The following is a 22631-nucleotide window of genomic DNA, read 5'->3' on the forward strand; positions in this document are numbered from 1 at the left end:
ACAAACATTTGTTGGACTCCTGCCGCGTGCCAGCTCTGCTCCAGGAGCTGGTAGGTAGGTGGACAGAGAGGCCAAATCCCTGTGTCCGCTGCAGGCTGAGCCGGCGCCTCTGCTCCTCGCCTGGTCAGAGGGACCCCTCGGGAGGCTGGGCTCGCGCTCCTGGGAGCACATGCAGCCCCCCCCACCGCTGCTGCCACCCAGGCACTGCCGAGACTCGGGGCAGAGCCCTGTCGGATGATTCGACACTCTTTCCTGAGGGGAATCTCCCTCCTAGACGCCTCGCTGCTCAAAGGCGTCCCCCAGGCTGTTCCTCTCCCAACACCCTTCAAGGTCCCTCAAGGTGCAAAGCTTCTCTTTAAGACAATAAGTACTATGATTATTTCTTGTTATAACACACATATATTAGAATACTCAGAACAAAATTATTTTGTATTTAATTCAATCCAGTTTTAAAAAATTGTGGCAAAATACACATAACGCACAATTTACTGTTTTAACCATTTTTCAGTGTTCAGTGGTATTGAGTACCAAGGTGCAAAACTTTTACCAGGAGAGGCTGCACCCGATTTTCTGCCCTGCCCGCATTTTCCGGGCAAAGCGTTACAAAGCCTGGAAGCCTGTGTGAAATTCAGGGCGAGAACCAATTTAGTATTTCAGTCAACCGGCCTGCCGTGTGAGCATCGTAATGGTCAGACCAGGTGACAGTGCTGACTCGTCCGTGCTCAACTTTGATACCATGTTCCCACTCTGTACCTTTGGTAAACACGTGTGTAAACGTGTGCATGTGTGAGCCTGTGTCCCACAGCCCAGCCTCAGGACACCCTTCAGGCCTCAGTGGTTCTGTCTCTTACCACCTCACCTGGATTCTGCGTCCTGCTGGCTCTTCCTCTTCTCCTGAGTGGTCCTCACCCCTGCATTGTCCACCCTGATGCCCTCTCGGTCCCCCTCTGTCAGCTGGCAGGAAAGTCCTAACAAGCCCATGCTAGGGAAGGTATTTTCTGATCAAGCCCTAAGGATTGTTTGGGGGCATCTGATTGTAACTGAGGACACTGGAGACTAAAAGCCTCTGAGACACAAAGGAATGGGCCTGTGAGGATGGACCTGCATCCACATGACGGGACAGGACCTGGAGTGGGGGATCCTCTTGTGCTTCACTCTCTTTTAGGGACAATCCTGTGATTTCCACATGTTCATCCAGAAATTTTTAAAAGAGGATTTTGCAGCCTCCTTTCCTTCAGCAATCTGTCTTCTGCAAAGGATATAAACCATTACTGCTGTGCCAAAAGCTGATTTCTGACTTTTCCCTCGAGTTCTGTTTTTCATACATCCGGTTTCCTGCTGGATACTTCCACCAGGATGTACTCATGGAATCTCAAATTCAATGTGTATACAACCAAAGTTATCATCTTTTCCCCAAACCAAGCCTCTTCCTGGTGTTTCTATTTCTATCGATGCTATTATTCTCCCTGTCCTTCATGATATGATCTTCAGTATCTTGGGTCTTTCCTTTCCTTTGCTCCCCATATCTGAGTAATTAAAACATTCTACAAACCCAAGCTCCATGAGACCTCTCAGTCCACTCCTTCCTTTCTAGCCCCCTGCTAGTCCTCTGTTCTGGCCCTCCTGAGCTCTTGCCTGGACTGTTGCAGTAGCCTCTAAGTTGGTTTCTCTGCATTGCTGTCTGGTCTTTCCTACTATGGTCTAGATCAGTGTTCCCAGGTACATTTTCAATCATGCTACTAGGTGATGAGGACTACATTTTGTCCATTTCTGTATCTCAGTGTCTAACACTGTATCTGGTACTCAATAAAGGCTAGATTAAATTTATGTTATTTTTCTACTGAAAAATTTCCAATGGTTTTCCATTCCCTCCTGAATGAAGTTCCAGCCTGGCATTCAGAGCGCTCCATGACAAGTTTTCCATTTAACTTTCTGTTCCCAGTTCCCATTAGGACCCTATGTCCCAGCAAAGCAGAGCTACCTGCTTTTCTACAAACATTCCCTGTACTTTCAGACCTCATTTTTTTTTTTTTAAAGATTGGTACCTGAGCTAACAACTGTTGCCAATCTTCTTTTTCTTTTTTTTTTCTACTTTTTCTCCCCAAATACCCCTGGTGCATAGTTGCACATTTTAGTTGTGGGTCCTTCTAGTTGTGGCATGTGGGATGCTGCCTCAGCATGGCCTGATGAGTGGTGCCATGTCCGTGCCCAGGATCTGAACTGGTGAAACCCTGGGCCACCAAAGCGGAACATGCAAACTTAACCACTTGGCCACGGGGTTGGCCCCTACCTCACTATTTTTGCTGTTACTTTCTCTTCCATTTGGATTGCACATCTATTAAAATTCTAGTCATTCTTTATTTTTTCTGTATTTAAAAATTTTTAATGAAATATATTACTATGATTTTTAAATGAAATTCTAATATTTAAATATAAATATGTTACCTTTACAACAAAAAGCTTTCATAATTTCAAATTTAGTATGTTTGAAATATTTCATGATAAAATTTGTTTGAACATCCCCCATCTGGACTATTATGCAGACATTTAAAATTATATTTATAGGTCTTGATTATATTATTATACCATTCTCTTTACATTTTTTATGTTTGAGATTTTCACAATAAATTTTTAAAAAATATGTGGTTACCAAATCTATATAAGAACATAAAGAAGTTTATAATGTTAGGTGAAAAAGCGTGTAGTAATTGTGAGTAATGCTCACTTATGTTTCCAGTCCTTCCTAAGCACTTCCTTAGAGTTAGGCATGGCCCTATGACTTGCTTTGCTCAATTAAAAGTGAGTGGAAATGATGTATGTTGCTTCCAGATGGAAGTCTTTAACAGCCATAGTATTATTCACCGTTTTTTCTCTCCCCTTTTACAGGACTGATGATGTTCAGATGGTCAACACTCCATCAGCCTGAGTCCCAGAGTCAGTACCAGATGGTGCAGAGGCCCTAATGACCTGAGATGGGCATGTAACACAAGTGGGAAATCAACCTTTACTCTTCTAAGCCACTGAGGTTTGTGGGTTGTTTGTTGCTGCAGCATAAAATAACCCATTCTGACTGATACAAAGCAGGAGGGAGCTCCTGGCAGTATAGATAACTAGATACTTTGAAGGCCTTCCAACTACAGAAGAACTGGATCACTTTGTAAATGCACGACTTGGCTTGTAAGTTGAAGGAAATTGTCTAGGGATAGCCCTTCTCCCAAAAAGTGAACTAAAACCACAACTTGGAGCCAAGAGTACTAAGAAGATAAGAAAATTGGGTTGTCCTAAGGGCCAGTGCCTTATTAGCCCTGTGTGAAGCTCCATCGCATCAGAAGGTGGGGACACCAAGGTTCTGAGACTTCTGCATTAGGCCAGGACACTCCGAGAGGGAAAAGCCTCTCAGGTGGGTTTCCCTCTGCCTCCTAACAGAAGCGGATACAAAATCTCACAGTAGGGTGGCCACTAATCCAAGACCACGGAGCACAGAAGGGGGCAAGACACTGAGAGAGTCAGTGGAAAAACAAACATCCAGTTTAGACCTCAAGACCTTAGGATATGGGAATTCTCAGATACACAATGTTTTTATTTACAAAAGTGCATAGAGCAATTATTAAGTGCTAGGTAGTGTAAAGATTTATTTCAAACTTTAACTTATTTAATCCTTATAGCAACTCTTTGAAGGAAGTACTATTAGTATTCCCATTTTATAAATGAAAAAGCTGAGCCACTGAGAGGTTAATTTGTCCCAGGTCTACACTTCTTACGTGGTGGAGCTGCAACTTTGACTCTAGAGTCTGTGCTCTTCACCACCACATTTTGGGGCCTTTCTAACGTAGAATGGCTGCATATGACCCATTTAAAGAAATCAGGATCAGTATATCAAAGGACCCTCAGGAATAACCAGGTAAATTTGAAAAAGAATTTAGAAAGAACTCCTAAAATGAAAGTAAAATGGTTGGAAGTGGACATTTAATGAACATATTAAATATCTGAAAGTGAATTGAAGAAATATCTGAAAAAAATGTTCAGAATGTATCACAGGAAAAAGGGAAATGGAAAATATGAAAGAGAAGGTTAAAGATGTGGAAGCTAGAGCGAGGAATTCTGATGCCCATTTAACTGGAGTTTTGGAAGGAGAGGATTGAGAGAGAGGAAGAGACATAATATTTGAAGCAATAGTAGCTGAGAATTTTTCAGAGCTGGTGAAAAGACCTAAGTCCACAGATTTGGGAAATACAGCATAGCCCAGCAGGATGAATTAAAAGGCAGTTTATCCCTTAGACATGTTATAGGAAAACTAGAAAACACCAAAGACAATGGGAAAATTTTAAAAGCAGGCTGAGAGAGAAGAAAGCTAACCTACAAAGGACTGACAATTAGACTGTCGGCAGACTTACCAAGGGCAACAGTGGCTGTAAGGAGACAGTGGAATAATTATTCAAAGTGTTGGCGGGAAATAACTGTCCATTGCATATCCAAAAAAGCTGTATTTCATGAATGATAGTAAAATAAAGATATTTTCAGATAATCAAACCCTAGCAGACCTTTCCTAGAGGAAGTCACATCCATCCTTCAAGAGTCATCTCAAATGCTATTTCTTCAATGGGACTCTAACCTTTGAATCTTGGTTGCATGTCATCTAAGCCTTTCTCATGACACTTCTCAAATTTAGACGTAGACTGAAGTTACATGTGCTTTTTCCTAATGCCCTCCCACCCCCACCACTGTTCTTACCCTCTCTCATGAAGGGCCCCAGGAGCACTGTGGGGTCTAACTCACCTTAACTTTTTGTATGGTTCTTATCATGATAAGTGCATGTAGTAGGTGCTTAATAAGTATTTGTTGAAGCCTACTGGTCAGTCTTCTCCCATGCATTTCATAGACCATCAGTTCCAAAAGATGCTCCCTTCAAAAGGAGTTTTATGGTCAAACCTGCTTCAGAAATACTGCAAATGGTACTATTTTCTCCCTCTTGGAGACCCACAGTTTAATTTGTTTAACTCAGCATTTCCCAAAATTCGTTGACCGGAGAACAACTCCTTCCATCCTTTACTCCATGTGTATCCCAAGAGAATGGTGTTTCTAAGACATCATTTTAGAAAAATACTACTGAAGGCATGACTTATTTGAGTGTCCAAGCCCTGGAGTCAACATCTTGGATCTTGATTCTATTAACAGCTAATCACATAATTAGTTTTAAGTTGTTTATCCTCAGGTTCCTTGTTTATGACGTCATGAGCAGGCAACCCATTCTAACTCTAAAGTTCTGTGAGTTAAAGAGCATTGCCTCTTGTAGTCAATCAGTCAGTCATTCCACATGTATGAAATTCCTACCACGTGGCAGTGTGCACAATGCTGGGCATATCATGATGAGCAAGGCACTGTCACCGCCTTCATGGAGCTGCTAGCTGAGAACGACTTTCTAGAGCTCACGAGTGGAACACTGTTCTTGGCTTTCTGGAATCAAATTTCTTCTATTTAAAAACTGGGAATTTACAGTCTCATTTATTACGTGTATCAGGTTGTGGAATAAACTTTTAGAATCTAAGCTTTTAGTCTATATAGGTTTATGATTCTATTTCACATAAGAGTTCTATTGTCAGAATTCAAATTTAACATGATCACTTATGTGTATCTAGTTTTTAAATTTTCATCTTTAACTTTCTTTGTAAAGGTTCAGTCCTCTGCAGTTTAAAAAGTGGATTCTAATGATGGAGCATCGGCTGGGCACTCCTGTATGTAGATGCTGTTCTAAGCACTTTACACATGTTGTCTCATTTAATCCTTACAACAACTATACGAGCCAAGTACTAATACTATTCCCATTTTTTTTTTTTTTTTGAGGAAGATCAGCCCTGAGCTAATATCTGCTGCCAATCCTCCTCTTTTTTTTTTTTTTTTAAAGATTTTATTTTTTCCCCTTTTTCTCCCCAAAGCCCCCCGGTACATAGTTGTATATTCTTTGTTGTGGCATGTAGGACGCTGCCTCAGTGTAGTCTGATGAGCAGTGCCATGTCCGCGCCCAGGATTCGAACCAACAAAACACTGGGCCGCCTGCAGCGGAGCACGCGAACTTAACCACTCGGCCACGGGGCCAGCCCCCGTCAATCCTCCTCTTTTTGCTGGGGAAGACTGGCCCTGAGCACACATCCCTGCCCATCTTCCTCTACTTTATATGTGGGACACCTGCCATAACATGGCCTGCCAAGTGGTGCCATGTTGGCATCCAGGATTCAAACCCACAAACCCTGGACCAACGAAGCGGAACATGTGCACTTAATCACTGTGCCACCGGGCTGGCCCCTACTATTCCCATTTTATGGAGGCTCAGTAACTTTCCCGAATCACTCAGCTGTTGAAGCTGGGCTTTGAGCCCTGGCAGTGTGGATCCCAAGTCCGTGCTCTGGACTCCAATGCTACTCTTAATGGTCAAATATTGTCCGGTAGGTTTTCTGCTGGAAATTTGAGGGTTAACTTCTCTGAGGAGCTCAACAATCATATGGGATTTTTAAATGTCTAACTCCAGCCAGGTAGTACACTGAGGAGGTAATGAAAAATTAAAAGCTTTTTTTTTGGCTGAGCACTAATCTTTGTGGTTATAGATGTATCTCTGTGCCGGAGAGTACGGCACTTTAGATGGTGTTAACATAAAGTTGGGGTACTGTTTAAAGCTGACAGCTCCGTGTGTCTCATGTGTTTTCTGAAAGTAATTTTAAAGATAAGACTTTACTCTCAAATGTGAAATGGATTCTTTAAAGATTTCCAACACCATACAGTATTTATGTAATTGTATCGTTATATGGGGAAAAACTATAGTGCCAGGAGGAGAAGAGTGTCTTAATCATAAAATACTGTATTGTCAGAAACGAAACAAAATGTAAGCAAAGAAATGTGAACCACACCGTGTCAGTGAGAATTCTTGGCATTTAATTTTAGAAGCCATTTTGCATGGAAATGAATAAAGTATAAACACAGTACTTTATCTAGGATATGACAAGAAACTTCAAGATTGTAATGTGCATTAAGATAACATTCCAAACCTATCCTTTCAAGTTTTCAGCCAAGAATTTGTTTTTATAATTTCTTTGCAGTTGGCAAACAGCTAGGCTCTCCCTGAGGTATCAGTTTTCGTGCGGACGGTCCCAATCCCATTGTGTGTAACTGTTAACTTGCTGTGTGACCTTGACTGGATCACTCCCTCCACCCCAGCCCAACTGAAGGGGCCGAGTCTCTCCGGCTCTGTCTGGTTTCAAAGTCCTGTCGTTCTGGCCTCTGGATCAAGACATAAACACCACGAAAAGCACTTGCTAGAGAGACTGGATTTTTAAAACCTGGGCCACTTAAGGATGTTTAAAGGATCAGTCTAACAGCCAGCTATGAAGAGAACATAAACCGTGGCGGCCAGACCCTCCGGGGTTCACAGAAACAGTCCATGTGCTTCTGGGACTCCCTGACATGAACAGGGTCTGAGAGAGTCTGGGCAAAAGAGGCAGAGGTCACAGCCACCATGATGCACGAGACGACCTCGGACGCCCTCCGGAGCTGCAGAGAGGTGCCGACCCTGTGAGACACTGCCGGACCCTCCTCAAGGGCTTGTGCCTCGGCTGTGGGGCCTGAGGGCTGCTGATGGTTCTTCAGGGGAGACCCTCTCTGGAGAGAGCCTGTGGCTGAAGAGAGCTGCTGTGCCACCCAGGGCTGCCGATTCCATGGAAGGGTCAGCCCTGGCCCCGGGGGGGCCAACTCCAACGTGTCCTGACAGTCCAGGGCTCTGGCGGCGTCTCCCCTGATGTCCCCTGAGCACTACCCAGTAGACCTCCCGTCTCAGGGGCTGGGGGATCCAGACCTGCCCCCGAAACTTACAGACCCCGGGCTCCGCTTACTTCTAACTCTGGGTCCAGGAGTAAATTTCCTCTTCAGTAAAATGGGAATAATAACAATTATAATAATTGTTTATTGTAAGAAAATGAGGAAATGAATCCAAAATACATAGTAAATGATTCATAGCAATAATTTAACATTTATTGAGCACTTATTATGTGCCAGGTGCTATTTTTTGTACTTGTTCACACAAGAACCCTATGAGGAAGATAATATCCCTATTTTACAGATGAGAAAACTGAGGAACAGAGACATTAAATACCTTATCCAATATCACACAGCTAATGACACAGTCAAGAATTCAAACCCAGACAGCTGGATTGCAGAACCAGCATTCTTAGCTGAAACGGTGTTGCTGCCCATGGATAAAGGCAAATTTTTAAAATACTTGGAGATGATAAACAAAAGCTCAATGGTGTCACCTGATTCCAGAAGTACATTTAAAACAAGGGAATTATAAGAGAAAAATTTTACAAAGAATTTCTGTGCTTCTGTTGTTTATATTTTTGCATTGCTGTAGATGATGGTTATTTTTGCATCAGATCAACCCTTTTTCATCAAGAGAGTGAATGAGCCAGTTGGAGGGGAGGGGCTGTAGTCTGAGGTGACAGTGGCTGTTCTGTGAGATAATTTGTTTTTGTTGTTTCTATTTCAATGAAACATGTACTAAGTACAAGATCAAAGAATTTAAAAGCAGTGACATGTTCACTATTAGGTAGTAATTTTATATACTAAGGGGGTTTAGGTTATATCATATTTCCTACAATTTCAAATGTCTCCCTCTCCTGGGTGACTGGGAAGTCATCGATCATCACGGGAAGAGGGATCGAGACAAAGGCCCTGCTGGCCTCGTCCCCGGTTTGCCTAGTGCTCCGTTCAGAGGGGTTGTCTGTTACCACCAACGGGAGGCAGTAGTTCCACATTTCGCTCCCAATCTGAACGGGTATGTACCATAACTTTCATCTTGGGGTGGTGTGGTGACCCCTGTTATCCTCTAAGTTCAGGGAAGTCTCTTTTACTCTTTACAGCACAAGTCTGTTAAAGTTTTTATGATTTGCAAACAAAGCGGTTTTTCATCTTCTGCTATTTGATAACGAAGGTAAAAGAAAATTCCTTCTACACCAAATAAATTAAACTTCTCAATAATTTACAGCTCCGGGCATGTTTGCCAGACTAGCATAACTGAATAAAGTCAACAGACTAAACGTTCCCCTGGCAATCGGCGAGGGTATGAGAGACAGCACCTGGGCCGCCCCACGGGTCTCGTTATTAAATCACAGGCCAGAGCTTGGAATCCAGGGTCCCCAGGGACAGGTCGGAGCTGACTGTGGAGGACGGAGCTTCTGTCCCCCTGGTGTCATTCCTGTGAATTTAGGAAGTGGAAAACTCTCAGAACAACGGAGAGAGAAAGAGAAAGGGAGAGGAGAGGGAGGGAAGGTGGAGGGAGAGAGATGGGGGAGGGGGAGAGTCTGCACGTTTCTTAGGGGGAAGATTCTAGTTACTTATATGTCACTAAATTGGGGATTCATCAACAGAACAGTGTATATTTCCACGATCTCGGAGCAAAAGTGAAAAAGAGTTAGGGAACATTTTGCAACTGGAACCACTATTTATCACTGTCAAGATCAGAACGAGGACTAGCTAGAAAAACACCCAGTGCTTCCCTCTCGCTAATTCCTGGGTCTGACCACCACCTGCCTTTGCCCAGAGGAGGAAGGGCTGTCTGTGAGCTGACGCAACAACAGAGGAGCATCCGAGTGCAGGATCCCGAGTCACACGTGGCACCTGGTCTACTTCTCGGGAAGGTTTCACACGCTGGAAACCAGCCATCTCATCTTTAACAAGTGGAACTTATCAAAGTATGGTTTCAAATTTGCACATTTGATGATGGGAGGGCTCACATGATCAGTGGAAAGTTGGGGGGAGAAGCAAATATATGTTTAGTCAGTGGATATCCCATTGTTCGATCATATTCACTGCACCCAGGAGACAAACAGGGTCCCATTAAAAACAGTAAATACCTCTCTCTCCTCTATAAAGCTCTCGTGGGAACCTAAGTGCTGTCAGGAAATACGAGGGGCAGAACTACGCTCACACTTAACTGCCGTTGGCGCAGCTTCTCTGGAGAAGAATGGGAGGGGAGAAGAAAGGCCACTCCAGGTGTGCTGTGTACTGACACCTCCAGCAATCACGCGGCTTCTGGTCCGTGACAGTCCCTTTGGGAGAAGCCAGAACTGGAGGGAGAGAGGATTGGGGTGGTGGGGTGATAATTTAGAGGGCCTGACCGGTAAAGCCTCTGAGTTTAAGCAAAACCATTAAATTTGTTTCGTTGCTGAAGTCTCATGGGGCACACTAACCTTTCTTTTCATTCAGGAAGAAAGGGTGGAAGAGGAGCTCCCAGGCCTGGCTTATGAGTGTGGCCTTGAACACGTCCACAGACGTGTTGTTGTCCTGTTGAGTCTGCAGCCAGGAAGGCGGAACTCACTGCAGAGGGCAGGTGTGAACGTGCCACTTCAGAGCCAGTGCTCTTTGAAGACGGAAAGTCAAGGACCCCAGTCCCTTCCAGGAAACAAGGACATAATTATCACAACACCCAACTGGCCGGTGACCTTCATTCCTCAGGCCCGCCCTACTCCCTCTGCTGGCACCAGCCCAGGTCCCCACAGCCTGAGCCCTGTGTCCAGACTGCTGAGATCCAGAAGCAGCCCCCTTGCACACCCTTTGAAAGGGTTCTTAATCTCTTTCTACTACGCTGCTCTCCCAACATAAATCCGCCAGCCTAGGGGCCTCTGAACCCCCGCGAAGGGAGGCCCATCCAGGCCAGAAGTCTGAGCTGCGGAGGCGTGGAATTTATGCTTCCTCTCACCTGCGTGTCTGTCTGTGGCCCCGACTCCAGTCTGTTGTTGGAGGTTTGAACATAACCTCCCAGCTCCTTGCCAAGTCTGCCATCATCACCTCAGCCACAGAAGCTGACTCCTCAAGGCCACTGGAAGCCACTTCATTATTATGTTTGAAATGTTGAAAGCAGAAGCCTAATAAAATGAGTTCAGAAAAACAAAAAGAGCTATAAATTATCATTTGAAAGGAGTGGCTAAAGAACTCATCTACTCAAAACATCTAGGGACCATTTCTCAATTACAGCAATAATCCAGGGTTTGGTTTCCTTCCCTTCACTGTGCAAAAGCCTTGGCTGTGCTCTCTCAGCACACGTTCTCTTCTGCTTCTGAGTCAGGCGTCTGGAGTCAAGAACAGTCCCCACACTCTCCACACGCACGCACACTCCCGAGGGTCCGCTGAACTAATTAAGGCTTTTTGACCACAAGGAATTTATCCTACATTATCACCAATCAATAGTCATTGCAAATTTACATTTTATTTATTTTAGGGTAAGAGTAAAATTCTCTTTCTTTGACTTCATGAAGACTACTTGTGCTAAACTGATATACTTCATGGAAAAACACCAGCAGTGCTATTCCCTGAAAAATCCAGAGCAAACACAGGACGTCTTATCACAGCTATTATTATAGAATGTTCTGGAAGTCCTAGACTGGGGTCTCTCAGTTGGGGGTGATTTTGCCTCCCAGGGGACACTTGGCAATGTCTGGAGCCGTTTTTGGTTGTCAGAACTTTCGGGATGGGAGTGCTATTGGCATCTAGCTGCTGGGGATCCCACTAACACCCTACAATGATGGGAAAGAATTATCCAGCCCAAAATGTCAAGAGTGCTGAGGCTAAGAAACCTGTTCATGCATACAATGCAACAAAACATGAAACACAAATAGAGAAACAAAGTTTAGAACATAACTAAATTTCATCGTCATTAATTGCAATAACATGTATCACCTAAAAAACAAACAAAAAAGTCATTAAAATTCATAAAATAGTAAATAACATAGCTGGATAAAATGTTTTTAGTTATGTGAGAGACTAAGAGAACTGAGATTTTCCTATGGGTTCATTTATCCATTCTACAAGTTTTCTGAGTACAAAAAGGTCAATTTTACAAAAGAATACTTAGGGGAATAAGAAGGCTTTTGCATTTCAAAACTATGGAAACAACTAGGACGTTTTAATAACCTGGCCTGCCACACGGCAACACAAAATGTGACAGGAGACTCCAGTAGACACATCTTCAGATCATAAGTTGGACTTGAGGACTTTTTTTAAAAGATTGTTTAAAGCACCAAAAATTATTGGGGCATTAAATACACATACGCACACACATGCACACACCTGTAAACACCCCTTTAGCCAATAAAAACTTCCTCAGTGTGTTTTAATGAGGCTAGTATTCAAATGCATCGTTGGAAATCAAGATAGCCTGTAGCAGTCGATCATCATGATCCAGTAGAGCATAACGCAAGTAGACAAAGCAGACGTAAGCTTCTCGAGAGGAGAGCTCATATTGATCTTTCCATCTCCATAATTGACACATATCAGGAACCCAATAAATGTGTGTGAATTAATGAAATAAAGAAGAAGTGTAGACATTGAGAGACGACCTTTGAACTCACAGGTCGGAGTTAGCGCGCAGCTCTGGCAGCTGTGACTCAGCCTCTAGGAACCGCATCTTGAGAGGCTGAGGGAACAGCAGGGTTTCCACACAAGGCTTTGCCTCGAGCTGCGACTGCAGACTGTACAGGTCAAAACAGAGTGACAGGAATCAGCCAACCAAGCTTTGCTAAGAACAGTAAACTCAAGTTTTAAATGCTGAAGACTTGAAAGAATCTGTAAATACCCGTCTGCACGTAAACTAAGTGTATCAGTGGTTTTCTTGATCTTTCCTTCATTTTCCTGACAAGCCTCCAAAACTTGAGCGGAAGGGGAGAGGCCAGAGGGAAACCGGTAATCAGGAGATTATCAGACGTCTTCACTTTCCTCTCCATCCAGCCTCTCAGAGTCTCCCCAGAACCCTCGGTCCTGAGTGTTTAATAGCATTTATTCCACAGTTTCGAGGGGCTGAAAACCCCACAATCCAGTTTAACATAAGGTTGTGCAAAATGCTGTCCTGGGACAGGCTCACGGTCCAGGAAGTATCAGAGAAGTTCATCAGGGAACGCATTCCAGTGGTTCATTGTTCCCTTAATATAACTTTTGAAACTTAGGGACAAGAAAAAGAATAGGTACTGTTCACTGAGCACTTCTGAAGGACTTCCGTCTGTTTTCTCGGCTAACCCTCGCGACAGCCCTCAACTCCAGGTGAGGGGCCAGACGCGGTGGTGGTAACACAGGAGGCAGAGCTGGTGCACAAACTGGCAGAGCCGCGATAGGGATCCACACCTGTCAGCCTCCAAACCCAGCCTCGCAAGGACCACACTGCAGATGTCGACACAGCCTCACGGTCCTCTCACTAATCCACTCGTCACAGGTTAGTCTAGAATCTTCAAGTCAGCAAGCGTTTGTTGGGAAAATATTAGCACATGAAAGAGAAAACGAACAAAAACGGGGGACGTGAAACAGTCCTTGGTTAGAGGACATACCATTTTCTTGGAGTGATGTGGTAAGAAATAGACATCGGGGGGCCAGCCCTGTGGCTGAGTGGTTAAGTTCGCTTGCTCCACTTCGGCGGCCTGCGGTTTTGCTGGTTTGGATCCTGGGCATGGACATGGCACCGCTCATCAGTCCATGCTGAGGCGGCATCCCACATAGCACAACCAGAGGTACTCACAACTAGAATATACAACTATGTACTGGGGGGCTTTGGGGAGAAGAAGAAGAAGAAGAAGAAGAAGAAGATTGGCAACAGATGTTAGCTCAGGTGCCAATCTTTAAGAAAAAAAAAAAAGAGGAGGGTCGGCCCCATGGCCAAGTGGTTAAGTTCACGCGCTCCACTTCAGCGGCCTAGGATTTCGCTGGTTCGGATCCTGGACACGGACATGACACTGCTCATCAGGCCATGATGAGGGGGTGTCCCATGTGCCACAACTAGAAGGACCCACAACGAAAAATACACAACTATGTACTGGGGGCCTTTGGGGAGAAAAAGGAAAAACAAAATCTTAAAAAAAAGAAGAAATAGATGTCGAACAATACCAACTGTGCAGAGTGCTGAAGGGACAGTCAATCACAGGTCTAATGGATGACAAACACGGGGATGACCAAGAAGCAGAAGGATGAAACCCCGGGTGGCATCCTTGGGGAAGGTCTCATTGAAGAGCTGAGTCTTGACAGGACTCTCCCAGGATTTGGACAATAGAGGAAGAGGCAAGGTGGCTCAGGGCGGTTCCTGCCCCTGGGCTGCTAGAGCTATGGTGGGCAGGCATGGTCTGCGAGGCTGCAGGGCATGGCGCAGAGCTTGGCCAAGACAGAGCGGCCAGTGGCACCAAACCACAAGCCAGGAAGTTGTCGAGGTGGAAGCTCTGGGCCAGAGGCAGGATGCCCGAACAAGCGAGAGGCAGGAAGGAGAGAGCTCAGTCCGAAGCCCGAGAGTTCGGGAGGGAGGCGGAGGGGAAACCTGGAGCGTTTCCCAAGCCGCTTGGTGCCAAAGGCAGACACTCCCACTGGGACGTGGAGCCCCTGCTTGGAGTGGGGAGCGTGCTAAGAAGGATGTGAGGAAGGCGGCAAGGACAAATGTGTGGATAGGGTCTGGGGACAAAGGGAGAACCAGTCTAGAATGTAGGCACGTGCTGCAGAAGCAGTATCAACCGGGCAGGTAAGACGAGGCCAGCTGGGCCACCAGAGACCGTCAGCAGGAGCCAGCGTCAGGTTACACAGCAGGTCTAGAGTTTGATGAACAAGTCTACATTCACGTGATCAACACAATTGTTGGAGACTTAAGTCATATTTCTTCGTCAGTACCTGCCGAGATGTGAATCTCAGCTCTGCCACTTACCAGCTGAATGACCTTGGGAAAATTACTTAACCTCTCTGTGCCTTGGTGTCCTCATCTATAAAATGAGCATAATAGCACCTACCTTCTAGGAGAGCTATGAGGACTGAACAGGTTACTGTTCATATGCACAGCACGAGCCTGACGTGTGCAGTGTGATGTACCGGTTTGCTGTCTAACATTCCTTCTCCTCGTCACTGTTCCAGACTGAAGACACAATTTGCTGGGGTCGGTGGGAGTAGTGGGGGGCTCACAGAGACATTCTTTCTCCTAATCTTGTGAATTGCTTTAAATGCCTCTTTTGAATACTGTCCAGCTCCTGAATACGTTTCCTGTGTTCTCCAGAACGGCACCAAGAAACTCGTCAAGTCTGCGCCTTTATAAACTCTTCAGATTCCAGTATCCCCCCCGGCCTCTTCTCCCATCAGCAGCGTACGGGGCTGATGTCTAAGTGAGCAACTCCCTTTCCTGGTTCCAACAATTATAACTGCTGGCTCAGAGTCCGTCTGCCATTCTTTCCATTTATTATTTCCATGCATTATTTCAGCAACCTTAGCAAGAACAATGATGAGGACAAGGAATAAAAAGGGGATGAAAGGTGAAATAGAGAGGGAAGGAGAAGAGAAAGAATATCCTTGTACTTGGCTGTCACTTTTCTAGCATTTCAGAAAGCTTTTTGCCATTACTAGAATTGGGAGAAGGCAAAGAGAATAAATGTTTGTTGAAATCGATGGTAGGCCGAGCAGAGTCCCATGTATTCCACACACTCAGACAGGTAAGTGTCTTGCTAGTTATCACCCAGCTAACAGGTGGGAGAGCCTGGCTTTAGTTTGAGATGTGGGTTTAATTCAACTCAATAAATATTGATGGAACAACTCTATAGGCCAGTTAAAAAGGACCAAATTGGCTTGGATATATGTCGAAGTTATGGCCAATAGGATTTCCCAGAGCATTGGCTAGAGTATGAGAAAAGCAAACAAAACACAACAGGGACCCCAAGGTTTTGGTTCCCGGAGTAAGAGAACGGAGCTGTCACTAATGGAGATGGAGAGGCTCGAGACGCCCTCAACATCCAGGAGGGGTGGAGCACTCTGGGCTGCAGGTACAAATCAGTCTCAAAGCCCATGCTCGAGCTAACATCCTAAGAACCTGGAGTCTGGAGATTTGTACCTGATTCTGGGGCATGAGGAATAGCTTCACAGAAGTTACAAGAACGAAAAAACTAATTAGAAAGTCTCAAAGCCTAGTTTATTTTTTATTTTTTATTTTTTTTATTAAGATTGTGATAGATTACAACCTTGTGAGATTTCAGTTGTACATGATTGTTAGTAATGTTGTGGGTACACCACTTCACCCTTTGTGCCCTCCCCCCACCCCCCTTTTCCCTGGTAACCACCGATTGGTTCTCCATGTCTATATGTTAACTTCCACCTATAAGTGGGGTCATATAGAGTTCGTCTCAAAGCCTAGTTTTTGAGTTATGACTTTTAAACTCCCCGTCCTCCCAAACTTTCCTGATCATCTGGGCCCTTTCCTCCCGTAACTGCACCGCCCCCAACTCCAGACACAGTCTGTACCTGCTCAAGTGGGTCCTGGTGTGCTAGCCACAGGGCCATCACTCCCACTGGGAACGAACGTACCTGTCACAGTGACTGTCGGGAGACGCTTCTCTGCTTGCCGAGACTCTCCTAGGACCACCATGAACTCAGTCGCTCCTTCTACTCTTCAGTCCCTTGGGCTGCTGGCTGCCCTGGCCCTCTTGACCATTTCAGAGTTCTCTAGTTGACAAAGGAAGAAGATCGCAGGTCAGCCTAATCATTCAATAACCCTGCAACGCGTCAGGAGAGCCACTGGTGTCCGTATCACTTGTGTTTTCTTATCGTGGTTATAAGTCAGGGTCGCTGTGATTTTTCAAGGCAGCACACGAAAGAGGAGAGGCAATCGATCACTGTAGGAACAAAAGGCTGAGCTGGACCTCAGAGCAGCTGTCCCTCCTCAGGGATGTAAGAAGTTTCACGAGGTCACATCCTGACTATTTGTTGCTTAGGAGCGGCTGTGAGATTTGGATTCGACAACATTTATTGATCTCCTGCTCAGTGGAATTTAAGTGCTCTTGCTTCTGTTATCTCATCTAATTCTCCATCGACACTGAGAGGTATTACCTCACATTACAGAGTGGGGACAGGAGGCTCAGAGAACACGAGAACCTGCCCAAGCTCCCGCTCGCAGGCGGCCAGAGCCGGAGCCGGCCTCCCGCCCAGCCCTCAGGGCTCTTACTCACACACCGTGTTTCCGCTCATAATATTAGTGAATAATGAAAGACTGAGCGCAAAACAGGTAGTCTCGACGCCAGTGTGAGCTGAAGAGGACTTGTCTTCTGTTTAGAAAAGAAATACGCGTGTGGGAGAAATTTCACCTTTGAATATGGAGATCACACTCTTAGTTTCCAGGAGAAAGTGGGTAAACACTTTATTCAATGCCTAAAAGATGTGATAACGGAGACAGGAGTTTTCCTTTTTCCATTTGCTCAAGAGAGTGTCCAAATTCACACCCATAAGACACACACACAAAATGGGGGCGGGTACTAATAAATGCCTGCTCTGGGTGGGTACCGTGTTAAGTGCTTTCCATATGTGAGTTCGCAATCTCTGCATCTGTCCTGTGAGGCAGATACTCTCACCTCCTCTCTCTCAGGTTAAGGTTTGTATACTGACCTGTGGTACACAAGGCTTATGAGAGGCAGACCCAAGAGTCCAACCAAGTGGGCCCGAGTGACTCCCCATTCCTCTGCAGCCCAAGACACACCAGTTGAAAACCACACTGCCGTTGAAATGGCTGCTTTCAAACTTCACTCATGGCATGTAAATTGATAGCTTTCAGACCGAACCCTTGTTGCTTTTGATCCAATCATAAAAGTAAGCATATTCTGTTGGCTCGGCAATTTCGTTTCTAGGAGTTTTCCCTAAAGAAAGAATCAGGTATACGTGTGCAAAGATTACTGTGCAAGTAAGTTCTATGCAATGTTATTTAAGTTGCTTATCATTGTTATTAATATTGTTACTAAGTTATTAGACTCAAACATCTAATAGGAGCCAGGCTAGATGTGTTATGACACATCCATGCCGGGAATGCTATGTCATTAAAAATCATGTAGTGGATGGACCCTGAGAGAATTATGTTAAGTGAAATAAGCCAGTGAGAGAAAGATAATCTGTGTATGACTCCACTCATGTGAGGAATTTAAAACTATGGACTAAGAACAGTTTAGTGGATACCAGGGGAAAGGTGGGGTGGGGGGTGAGCACAAAGGGTGAAGTGGTACACCTACAACATGACTGACAAACATTAATGTACAATTGAAATTTCACAAGATTGTAACCTACCAATAACTCAATAAAAAAAAAATCATGTCGTAGAGGAGCACTGGATAACATGGGGACACTCCTGTGATGTGTTAAGTGAGCACAAGAGGATGCTATCCCAATGGTGTAGTGTACACACAGGGTATATAATATGCATTGAAAAAACATGAAGCAGGTACACTAAACTTTCTGAAAAGATGTAGCCTCATTGAATTTGGCTCAAGGCTGACAAGAGGCCTTTTTTAGGCAGAAGTTTGATACAGTGTCTTTGTGACACTCCATAAGGATCAGCATGTCTCTTCATTGTTCACAGAACACAGTCCAGACTTCTTAACTGAGGCTGCAAAGCCCTGAATGACTCTGGTCTTCTGGCCACCCATCTCCCTTCTCTCTGCTCGGGATGCTTCTCCCACACAGGCCCTTTTTAGCTCCTGGATTGCACCTGCTCAATCCACCCCTGTGCTGGGCCTTTGCATATGCTGTCTCTTCCTCCTGGAATGCTTTCCCCCTTCTTCTCAGGGCTGGCTCCCTTCTTCCGGTCTCAGCTTAGATGTCACCTCTTCAGGGGTAGTGTTGGCTCCCCTTTTATGGCCCCCACAGCATCTTGCTCTTCTTCCCTTTTAGCCTATATGATAAACTGTGATGACACGCTGATGTGTTTTACTTGTCCAGGGTCTGCCTTCCCGTAGAATCTGAGCCCTGTGAGGTGGGATCCACGTCTGTTTTGTTCACCACTGCACACAGGTGCCTCCTCAGAGGCTATTCATGGTAGACACTCAACAAAGACTTGGTGAGTGAATGAAGGGTAAATGGATAAAGTTCATATGAAGTTATTAGGCACTGACTCTGAACCTGGCAAAGCACCGTGGAGGTTCGGAAGCTTGTTGGAGAAAGCAGGCTGATGATCAATGTGAATCAGCACAACACACAGCCTATGAAAATTCACTCAAGGAAACACTCCACTTATTTCTAAACTGCTTTCTAAGAACGGCTCCTTGGATCTGAACTGTGCCTTATATCCTAGAAGTAATATGAACTGGAGAGAAATGTCGCGATCCACAGGTCTCTCATTTTCCAGCAATATCCAGGGCCAGGCGCAGAGGCTGCTATGAGCCGCCTGGACCACTTCGCATGGCCCCCGTTGTCCCACACTGGCTGTCCAGATCTGACTTCTTCTTTAAGCCAGGAACCGGCCGTCCTGCAGTCCAAGACTTGTCTGAAATCCCTAGGGCAGCAGTTCACAAGTAGGCGCCATCATGCCTCCTGAAGAAACACATGAAATACTAAAACGGTGGCAAAAAACAAGCAAAAAAATACTTTCGTGTTAGAAGAGAAAACTTCATGTGTAAAATCTTGTAGCAGTTTTAAGAACAATTATAGGAAAAATAAAACAGATAATTTAATATTTTTCCCTCTGCAGACGGGAAAATGCCAACCTTTATCTGACTCCAGAAACAGAACACGAGGGCCAGCGCAGGGCCCCTCACTGCTCCTGGGGAATGTTGTCTGCTGACACGAAACTGGGTGCTTGTGGTGGGGGCCGCGGAATAGCATAAATATTTCCCAAGCCCCATTCAAACAGTGACTTCTATCTGCTACCATGCTATCAATTTTTCCAACAGTTGATTGCAAATTCACCTCGTAAATCAATCTGTACAAGAGGTCAGAAGCCAAACACAGCCAATTAAAACCTCTCAGCAATAATTCATCCAAGATCTGAGTAAGGATTTTTTTTTACAAGTCCTAGGAGGCTCTTGTTTATTCTAATCAGATCAGCAGAGGAAGAACTAAATTGAGTAGAACCCGCATTTTTCTCTTATCCCAGAACACAAACTCAGATATTTTTATAAGGGAAGGAAGAGGAAAAGGAGAAAGATATGAGGAAGGAGCAGGCTGAAGAATGAGAACCTTTCTCCACACGAAGAAATGTCCCCGAGGCCGATGGCCTCTGACATGTCCTCCTGGAGGGCTTCTCGCCCGGCCTGTGTGGGGCCCGAGTCCAGTCAGCGCTGCTCCGACAATAAACACACCTCAGCCTCTCTTTAGGAGGGCCTGCGACATGCCAGGCCCTGTGGAGGACTGAAGTAAATCCTCTGCTTGCTGTTTTTTGGGAGGCTTTAGGGAAGGTTACTCAGGTGTTAGAAAGTGCTGGAAAAACTAGGAGGCCGCAGCACATCTCCTGGAAGAGTATGAATGTGCAACTATTCACACACATTAACGAACTGCAACTACATTTTCACCCAGACCTGTGACGGAAGCTGAGTGAATTGGACAAATTACGCAGCTTTATAAGCTCCTGCTTCTCGTCGTGAGATGACAGACCAGCACGGCCGGCAGGCACGCACAGATAAAGGCGGTGCCCCGCCGACTGCCCCCTGGCCCTGGAGCCCACTCGGCAGCTGCCCCTAGCCCGGTGCCGAGCTCCAGGCCCCGCTGAGGGCTCCTGGTTATCAGCTCCTTTGGTTTCCAGAGTCTCCCTCCGGCCTGGGCCTGGCAGGCACTCGACTGACCACGCCTGGGCCTGCAGTCGCGGCGACCGGAGGTCAGGGCTGAGGAAGCGCAGGCGAGCTGCCGACAGCCGGCCTCAGCCTTGGGGTGGCCAGACAGGCCCCTGGGCAGCCTCTGCTCGGTTGGTTGGTTGGTCGAGGGGCTAAGTGGGGCCCAGCACACTCCCGCCTGGCTAGCAGGGCTCTGATTTAACCCCCTCAGACAGCCTCAGGTGCACAAGCAACCTTCCAGCTACTTTTTAAAACAAAATGCTTTATTTTTTTCTAATTGTAAATGTAATTAGATACTTGCTATACAATTTGAACAGATTTGAAGTGTGTAAAGAAAACAATATTACAGTCTCCCTGTCTCCACCCTCGACTGCTCCCCACTCTCCTGCCTCCGTCCTGTGGAGCAACAGCGGCAGGGGCTCTGTGGACAGCCTCCCGTGGTGTGTGAATACTTTAAAGCGTTTATAGGAGCACGTGCAGTCATGTAGACACGTGGTGAATCTTACTCTGCAACCTGCTTTCTTTCCCCCGAGTCCAAAGCATCCTTGACATCTTTCCCAGCTATTGTTTAGAAGCTCCTGACAAAATGGTGTGGTCCTCACTCAGCTTCTGCCGGACACTCAACAAAGTAGAAACACCAGCTTTGCCTTCCTGGTGACGTTTAGATTTCATCCAAGGGGGTCTAAGGCGTTACGTTCCAAAACCTAGAGTGAGATGAGGAAGTGTGTCAAAGAACTCATAACTGTTTTATTTTTCCATGAAACCAGAGTAGCTGTGGCTATTTATATGGTCTATTTCCCTTTCCTAGGAAATTCTCTGTCTTCAGCTTTTTTCTAGATTTTGAGATACGTGCAAAGGAAAGCTGATGGCACGAGGCACTGTCCCCCTCAGAGGTCTCTCTGCGACACAACTTCGTCCCATCTGAGGATGAAGAAGCGGTGTGTGCTTGTGTGGACAAGCTTTGTCCATTCTGTGGTCACCCTGTACAGGGTCCTCAACCACACCAGCCAGGAGCACAGAGCCCTTCCGAAAACACATCACAGTAAACAGGCTACACCCAAGAGAGCAGCTGTTGGAACAGCTGACGTTTTAATGAACCTGGCTGGGGTGAGTCCAAGGGTAGAGTTAGAAGTCACTTTCTCATCAAGTCTAGGCAATTCCTGAGAGAATGAACATGAACCTGAGTCCTGTCCCACAGCCAGGACTCCAGAGTGGAGGGAGGGGGTAGTTCACAGTAGTCGTGGTCGGGCGACCAGCCTCGTCTCTTGCTCTGTGCTCACCCCAGCATCAGCCGCAGGAGAGAACCATCTAGAGAGATGGGGGTGTTGTTTGGGTGACATGCTCAGGCATCTCTCTCAACCCTGCCGGGAAGATGAGACCAACACACCCTCATGCCCACCCTCTGCTGGGACAAGAGCATAAATAAAAAGACACCCCTGAGCGAATCAAGACAAGAGCTGAGAAAAGGTCATGTACCTCGGGATAGAAAAGGGTGCTCAGACACCACACTAAGCCCCTCGCTCCCACCAGCACTGACCAGGGTGAGGAGGCTCCTTCCAGCTGGAAACAGGGCAGCCCTCGTGAGTCATTTATCACTCGCCCCCACGTGTATTATTGTCTGACAGTCAGAGAAAGTGGCTGTGTTGACGGCAGGTTAAAGGGAAACCAGAATGTCCACGTGGGACTCGAGAGCCCCCCGAGCCTGATGAATCAGAAGGCAAAGTCACATGGTGTGGAGACCCACACGGATAAACACGGATGTGCTCCCGAATCACACTCTGTGTGCGTGTTTGTCACTGGGCTGTGAGCTTCTCGAAGATGGGGTGACATTTTATTCCCTGTGCATCCTTTTCCAATCGCCTTTCACAGGAAATGAGATTTACGAAGCAGGAACTCAATAAATATTTGTGAAGTGAGGTCAGTCAGAGCAGGGAATCTGCTCTGATTGTGGGTGAAAACAACCTAAGCTTCAGCTAATGGTCCTCAGAGTCTGTAGATGAGGGACCAGACTAGCCAGGGCACGAGGGAGACGCAGGCGAAGTCAGAGAGACGCTGCTTCCAGCCAGG

General features: G+C 45.9%; 1 long non-coding RNA gene across 1 annotated transcript in view; it reads left to right on the forward strand.

Moving 5' to 3' along the window:
- The window catches only part of LOC138925069 (uncharacterized), a 40222-nt gene extending 35692 nt beyond the window's left edge, over positions 1-4530 (forward strand). Inside the window, exon 2 of the long non-coding RNA XR_011440762.1 lies at positions 2887-4530. This is a non-coding gene — a long non-coding RNA (uncharacterized lncRNA). The remainder of the gene's footprint in view (positions 1-2886) is intronic.
- The last annotated feature ends 18101 nt before the right edge of the window (positions 4531-22631 follow it).

The sequence above is a fragment of the Equus caballus genome, chromosome 7 (assembly GCF_041296265.1).
Source record: "Equus caballus isolate H_3958 breed thoroughbred chromosome 7, TB-T2T, whole genome shotgun sequence".
NCBI classification, from domain to species: Eukaryota; Metazoa; Chordata; class Mammalia; order Perissodactyla; family Equidae; genus Equus; species Equus caballus.